The 8,329-nt window shown below is 35.4% G+C and overlaps 1 protein-coding gene across 5 annotated transcripts in view; it reads right to left on the reverse strand.

Annotated features, from left to right (window-relative positions):
* Positions 1 to 6,878, reverse strand: part of LOC117317020 (protein SpAN-like) — a 29,487-nt gene extending 22,609 nt beyond the window's left edge. Inside the window, exon 1 of one of the 5 annotated variants that reach the window (XM_033871800.1) lies at positions 6,803 to 6,878. The gene's annotated coding sequence lies outside the window, so the exon portion shown is untranslated. Of the gene's footprint in view, positions 1 to 4,919; positions 5,126 to 6,802 lie in introns of those variants that run through there. The other 4 variants (XM_033871799.1, XM_033871802.1, XM_033871798.1 and 1 more) reach the window with 4 other exon arrangements.
* Positions 6,879 to 8,329: the final 1,451 nt, after the last annotated feature.

The raw sequence follows: 8,329 nt of genomic DNA on the forward strand, positions 1-8,329 counted from the left end.
ACGGTATACAACATATTAACACGACCTGTCAGTAAGTATGGTATACAACATATTAACACGATCTGTCAGTAAGTATGGTATACATTAACACGACCTGTCAGTAAGTATGGTATACATTAACACGACCTGTCAGTAAGTATGGTATACAACATATTAACACGACCTGTCAGTAAGTACGGTATACAACATATTAACACGACCTGTCAGTAAGTATGGTATACAACATATTAACACGACCTGTCAGTAAGTATGGTATACAACATATTAACACGACCTGTCAGTAAGTATGGTATACAACATATTAACACGACCTGTCAGTAAGTATGATATACAACATATTAACACGACATGTCAGTAAGTATGGTATACAACATATTAACACGACCTGTCAGTAAGTACGGTATACAACATATTAACACGACCTGTCAGTAAGTATGATATACAACATATTAACACGACCTGTCAGTAAGTATGGTATACAACATATTAACACGACCTGTCAGTAAGTATGGTATACATTAACACGACCTGTCAGTAAGTATGGTATACAACATATTAACACGACCTGTCAGTAAGTATGATATACAACATATTAACACGACCTGTCAGTAAGTATGGTATACAACATATTAACACGACCTGTCAGTAAGTATGGTATACAACATATTAACACGACCTGTCAGTAAGTACGGTATACATTAACACGACCTGTCAGTAAGTATGGTATACAACATATTAACACGACCCGTCAGTAAGTATGGTATACAACATATTAACACGACCTGTCAGTAAGTATGGTATACAACATATTAACACGACCTGTCAGTAAGTATGGTATACAACATATTAACACGACCTGTCAGTGAGTACAAATACAACATATTAACACGACCTGTCAGTAAGTATGGTATACAACATATTAACACGACCTGTCAGTAAGTATGGTATACAACATATTAACACGACCTGTCAGTAAGTATGATATACAACATATTAACACGACCTGTCAGTAAGTACGGTATACAACATATTAACACGACCTGTCAGTAAGTATGGTATACAACATATTAACACGACCTGTCAGTAAGTACTGTATACAACATATTAACACGACCTGTCAGTAAGTATGGTATACAACATATTAACACGACCTGTCAGTAAGTATGGTATACAACATATTAACACGACCTGTCAGTAAGTATGGTATACAACATATTAACACGACCTGTCAGTAAGTATGGTATACAACATATTAACACGACCCGTCAGTAAGTGTGGTATACAACATATTAACACGACCTGTCAGTAAGTACGGTATACAACATATTAACACGACCTGTCAGTAAGTATGGTATACAACATATTAACACGACCTGTCAGTAAGTATGATATACAACATATTAACACGATCTGTCAGTAAGTATGGTATACAACATATTAACACGACATGTCAGTATGTATGATATACAACATATTAACACGACCTGTCAGTAAGTATGGTATACAACATATTAACACGACCTGTCAGTATGTATGGTATACAACATATTAACACGACCTGTCAGTAAGTATGGTATACAACATATTAACACGACCTGTCAGTAAGTATGGTATACAACATATTAACACGACCTGTCAGTAAGTATGGTATACAACATATTAACACGACCTGTCAGTAAGTACGGTATACAACATATTAACACGACCTGTCAGTAAGTATGGTATACAACATATTAACACGACCTGTCAGTAAGTACAAATACAACATATTAACACGACCTGTCAGTAAGTACGGTATACAACATATTAACACGACCCGTCAGTAAGTACGGTATACAACATATTAACACGACCTGTCAGTAAGTATGGTATACAACATATTAACACGACCCGTCAGTAAGTATGGTATACAACATATTAACACGACCTGTCAGTAAGTATGGTATACAACATATTAACACGACCTGTCAGTAAGTACGGTATACAACATATTAACACGACCTGTCAGTAAGTATGGTATACAACATATTAACACGACCTGTCAGTAAGTACGGTATACAACATATTAACACGACCTGTCAGTAAGTATGGTATACAACATATTAACACGACCTGTCAGTAAGTATGGTATACAACATATTAACACGACCTGTCAGTAAGTATGGTATACAACATATTAACACGACCTGTCAGTAAGTACGGTATACAACATATTAACACGACCTGTCAGTAAGTATGGTATACAACATATTAACACGACCTGTCAGTAAGTACGGTATACAACATATTAACACGACCTGTCAGTAAGTATGGTATACAACATATTAACACGACCTGTCAGTAAGTATGGTATACAACATATTAACACGACCTGTCAGTAAGTATGGTATACAACATATTAACACGACCTGTCAGTAAGTACGGTATACAACATATTAACACGACCTGTCAGTAAGTATGGTATACAACATATTAACACGACCTGTCAGTAAGTATGGTATACAACATATTAACACGACCTGTCAGTAAGTATGGTATACAACATATTAACACGACCTGTCAGTAAGTACAAATACAACATATTAACACGACCTGTCAGTAAGTATGGTATACAACATATTAACACGACCTGTCAGTAAGTACGGTATACAACATATTAACACGACCTGTCAGTAAGTATGGTATACAACATATTAACACGACCTGTCAGTAAGTACGGTATACAACATATTAACACGACCTGTCAGTAAGTATGGTATACATGTACATTAACACGACCTGTCAGTAAGTATGGTATACAACATATTAACACGACCTGTCAGTAAGTATGATATACAACATATTAACACGACCTGTCAGTAAGTATGGTATACAACATATTAACACGACCTGTCAGTAAGTATGGTATATAACATATTAACACGACCTGTCAGTAAGTACGGTATATAACATATTAACACGACCTGTCAGTAAGTATGGTATACAACATATTAACACGACCTGTCAGTAAGTATGGTATACAACATATTAACACGACCTGTCAGTAAGTATGGTATACAACATATTAACACGACCTGTCAGTAAGTATGGTATACAACATATTAACACGACCCGTCAGTAAGTATGGTATACGACATATTAACACGACCTGTCAGTAAGTATGGTATACAACATATTAACACGACCTGTCAGTAAGTATGGTATACAACATATTAACACGACCTGTCAGTAAGTATGGTATACAACATATTAACACGACCTGTCAGTAAGTATGGTATACAACATATTAACACGACCTGTCAGTAAGTATGGTATACAACATATTAACACGACCTGTCAGTAAGTATGGTATACAACATATTAACACGACCTGTCAGTAAGTATGGTATACAACATATTAACACGACCTGTCAGTAAGTATGGTATACATTAACACGACCTGTCAGTAAGTATGGTATACATTAACACGACCTGTCAGTAAGTATGGTATACATTAACACGACCTGTCAGTAAGTATGGTATACATTAACACGACCTGTCAGTAAGTATGGTATACATTAACACGACCTGTCAGTAAGTATGGTATACAACATATTAACACGACCTGTCAGTAAGTACGGTATACAACATATTAACACGACCTGTCAGTAAGTATGGTATACAACATATTAACACGACCTGTCAGTAAGTATGGTATACAACATATTAACACGACCTGTCAGTAAGTATGGTATACATTAACACGACCTGTCAGTAAGTATGGTATACAACATATTAACACGACCTGTCAGTAAGTATGGTATACAACATATTAACACGACCTGTCAGTAAGTATGGTATACAACATATTAACACGACCCGTCAGTAAGTATGGTATACAACATATTAACACGACCCGTCAGTAAGTATGGTATACAACATATTAACACGACCTGTCAGTAAGTATGGTATATAACATATTAACACGACATGTCAGTAAGTATGGTATAGAACATATTAACACGACCTGTCAGTAAGTATGATATACAACATATTAACACGATCTGTCAGTAAGTATGGTATACAACATATTAACACGACCTGTCAGTAAGTATGGTATACAACATATTAACACGACCTGTCAGTAAGTACGGTATACATTAACACGACCTGTCAGTAAGTATGGTATACAACATATTAACACGACCTGTCAGTAAGTATGGTATACAACATATTAACACGACCTGTCAGTAAGTATGGTATACAACATATTAACACGACCCGTCAGTAAGTATGGTATACAACATATTAACACGACCCGTCAGTAAGTATGGTATACAACATATTAACACGACCTGTCAGTAAGTATGGTATATAACATATTAACACGACATGTCAGTAAGTATGGTATAGAACATATTAACACGACCTGTCAGTAAGTATGATATACAACATATTAACACGACATGTCAGTAAGTATGGTATAGAACATATTAACACGACCTGTCAGTAAGTATGATATACAACATATTAACACGATCTGTCAGTAAGTATGGTATACAACATATTAACACGACCTGTCAGTAAGTATGGTATACATTAACACGACCTGTCAGTAAGTATGGTATACAACATATTAACACGACCTGTCAGTAAGTATGGTATACAACATATTAACACGACCTGTCAGTAAGTATGGTATACAACATATTAACACGACCTGTCAGTAAGTATGGTATACAACATATTAACACGACCTGTCAGTAAGTATGGTATACAACATATTAACACGACCTGTCAGTAAGTATGGTATACAACATATTAACACGACCTGTCAGTAAGTATGGTATACAACATATTAACACGACCTGTCAGTAATTAGGTATACAACATTACAGTTTTACAGATTGATTAGGTGAAAGAAAGATTTTAAATCTTACCTTTAATGCGTTATATATAATCAAAAATGGTTTAAATGCCGTCAGATTTCCGATCAATGTTCAGGCATGGTATAATTTACCTATATCCGCCCGTGTTTTCCTTTCCTGTAAAATCGTCGCGGAAGTTTTACAGCTTTGATTCCGACAATTTTGTGATTGACCCAATCAAGCAACAGGTGTGAATTACTATGTCAGGCTTAGAAATGACGTCACGGGTTATGGCTGCTCACGTGAATTCCGTGAAATGCTTTAGGATGATCAACTTAATTAAGATATAATATCAATGCTTTAAATTTCGTGAAACCCTTTTGGTTTTAAAAGGTTTACTGTAATATTTTTTTTAAATTACAAATTTCGTCTGAACGCAACTGGTATGCATGTGTGTAGTTTTTCTTTGTGTTTATCATAGTATTTTTTCCTGAATAAATCACCATGCTATTGTTGAGTCGGGGTCGAAGTAAGTGATCAATTTGGACAATTAAACTTTCGACAGCGTGATAAATCGTTAGGTAGATTCAGGTTAATTACGGCCTATAACAGACAGCCCCAACGACTTAGTACTGCTAAAGCATAATAATCATTGAACACTCAATGCCTTCCTTGTTCTGTAAAATAAAAAGAGATAATTATCCAGCTCTCTGCGATATGAAAACGATATGACTCAGCTACCTACGAGGTTTGGTAATATTTATGACGGTACCGTCATCGGGAATTAAAAGTACCGACAATTCGACGCAGGTTAGACGATAGCAAATTAACCGTGATTGATTTCTCTGCGTCAAATGAGAAGTTTAAACGAAATGATCTTGCTCAAATCCTGACAATGGATTTCAGCAAGATATGAACCCGAAAGGACGAAACAGAGCGTGATTAAACGTGACTAAACGTGATAAAACGTGATAAAACATGATAAAACGTGATTAAACGTGACTTAACGTGATAAAACGTGATAAAACGTGATTAAATGTGACATTGTATCGTGACATGATTATGCCGACTGCTGAAGATCATTCAAGACGGCGCCTAGACCATACCGACTGTTCAAGATTACTCATGATAGCGCCTAGACCATACCATGCCGACTGTTCAAGATTACACATGACGGCGCCTAGATCATGCCGACTGTTCAAGATTACACATGACGGCGCCTAGATCATACCGACTGTTCAAGATCACACATGACGACGCCCATATCATGCCGACTGTTCAAGATTACTCATGATAGCGCCTAGACCATACCATGCCGACTGTTCAAGATTACTCATGACGGCGCCTAGATCATACCGACTGTTCAAGATTACTCATGATAGCGCCTAGACCATACCATGCCGACTGTTCAAGATCACACATGACGGCGCCTAGATCATACCGACTGTTCAAGATCACACATGACGACGCCCATATCATACCGACTGTTCAAGATTACTCATGACGGCGCCTAGATCATGCCGACTGTTCAAGATTACACATCACGACGCCCAGGGTGTCAATGCAAATCCATATATCTGTTCGTACTTTGCCCTCGTGTTGTTGATTTACAATAACAATTACGGTTTCGTTATTATGTCGGTATTCTCTGTTGTTTTTCTCTCGTTTTGTCGATTTTATTAGTTAGAATTACAGTTTCGTTATTATGTCTATATTCTCCATTGTTTTTTTCTCTCGTTTTGTCGATTTTTAGTTAGAATTACAGTTTCGTAATTATGCCGATATTCTCTGTTGTTTTTTGCCTCGTTTTGTCGATACAAAAATAGAATTACAGTTTCATTATTATGTCGATATTCTCTGTTGTTGTTTTTCTCTCGTTTTGTCGAGGTAGAGTTAGAATTACGGTTTCGTTATTATGCTATTTTTAGATGTGGTATGTAAACAAAAATACTTACTATCGTTTAGCGACTTAATTCATGCACACATACTGTCAACTGTCGAGTGATAATATTGAGGAGTTCCACTGATTTACGATGATGCAGTGCTGTTGATTCCTTCTCGCTCAAACTTATCTGTCATCTTGCCGGGAACGTGTGAAATCAAATCACAAGAAACTAGCTATATGCATCAATTGAATTTGTGTTTTTTTTTTTCTGTTTAACGATCTGTGGGTCAATGGAAATGAACTTTCTACACTTTGGTCGTTAGAATGACATATGCTTTAACCAAATTTGACTGTCTTGGGTTCAATGATAATAATATAAATGTCTAACTTATCAATTAGGCGGGCAATACTGTCTGACTCATCAATTAGAATAAACAGGACAATATTGTCTGATTCATTAATTAGACTTAACCGGACAATATTGTCTGATTCATCAATTAGACTCAACAGGACAATATTGTCTGATTCATGAATTAGACTCAACAGGACATTTTAAAATGTCTGATTCATCAATTAGCATAAACAGGACAATATTGTCTGATTCATTAATTAGACTCAACCGGACAATATTGTCTGATTCATCAATCAGATTCAACAGGACAATAATGTCTAACTCATTAATTAGACTCAACCGGGCAATATTGTCTCATAGAATTATGAGTTGACATTTATGAGTTTGGTATACATGTATATGTTTTAAACAATAGTTCTAATTTTTAAAATTTTTAATTATCAATTTACATACATTATCATTATACTGAAATGTCAGTGAATTCAATTATCATTAGGTCATGTCTGCATTCAAAGAACAATAATTGATTTACATACATTAATTACGTGTTAATTGTCAGCATACACAAATCTTATGTTTGTGGCCTGTGATGTGATGTACCGTAGAACACTATTTAATTCACTTTGTCGATGTGTTGTGGAATTTCAATGGCGGTCGTCAATCGACAGGTAAATCTCTGATAGATGTTATGAATAATTGTAGTCAGACAGGTACAAAAAAAGATGTTATGAATATTTATGGTCAGAAAGGTATATCTCTGATAGATGTTATGAATATTTGTGGCCATGTGATTATATCAATCAATTAATACAATGCAAAGTTTATCCAAATTGATGAACAACATGTGCCCTGTTCTTTTAATGTTTTTTGGCTAGGTGACACAGTGCTAGATCGAGATTAGATAGTTTGGCTAGGTGACACAGTGTTATATCGAGTTTAGATAGTTTGGCTATGTGGTGTTTTTTTTTTTTCAATTCACGACATATTTGAGACATGTAGATATAATTCATAGAAGGGAAACATCAATTTACGAAGTGATACATACTGTATCCTAAAGAGTATTGATATCTGTCACTGTCACTGTTCAACTCCGCTTAATTTTTAAATTTTAGATAATGTTGATTGATGCAGATTACATTACATTCTATCACATTGTCAGAACTATCCTTAATGTTGATAAATATGTATTCTCCGTCTTCATTACATTAATTTAACTGCTTTTGTCAAAATTCTAGGAAGAAGTGG

The sequence above is a fragment of the Pecten maximus genome, chromosome 18, assembly GCF_902652985.1.
Source record: "Pecten maximus chromosome 18, xPecMax1.1, whole genome shotgun sequence".
In the NCBI taxonomy this organism is placed as follows: domain Eukaryota; kingdom Metazoa; phylum Mollusca; class Bivalvia; order Pectinida; family Pectinidae; genus Pecten; species Pecten maximus.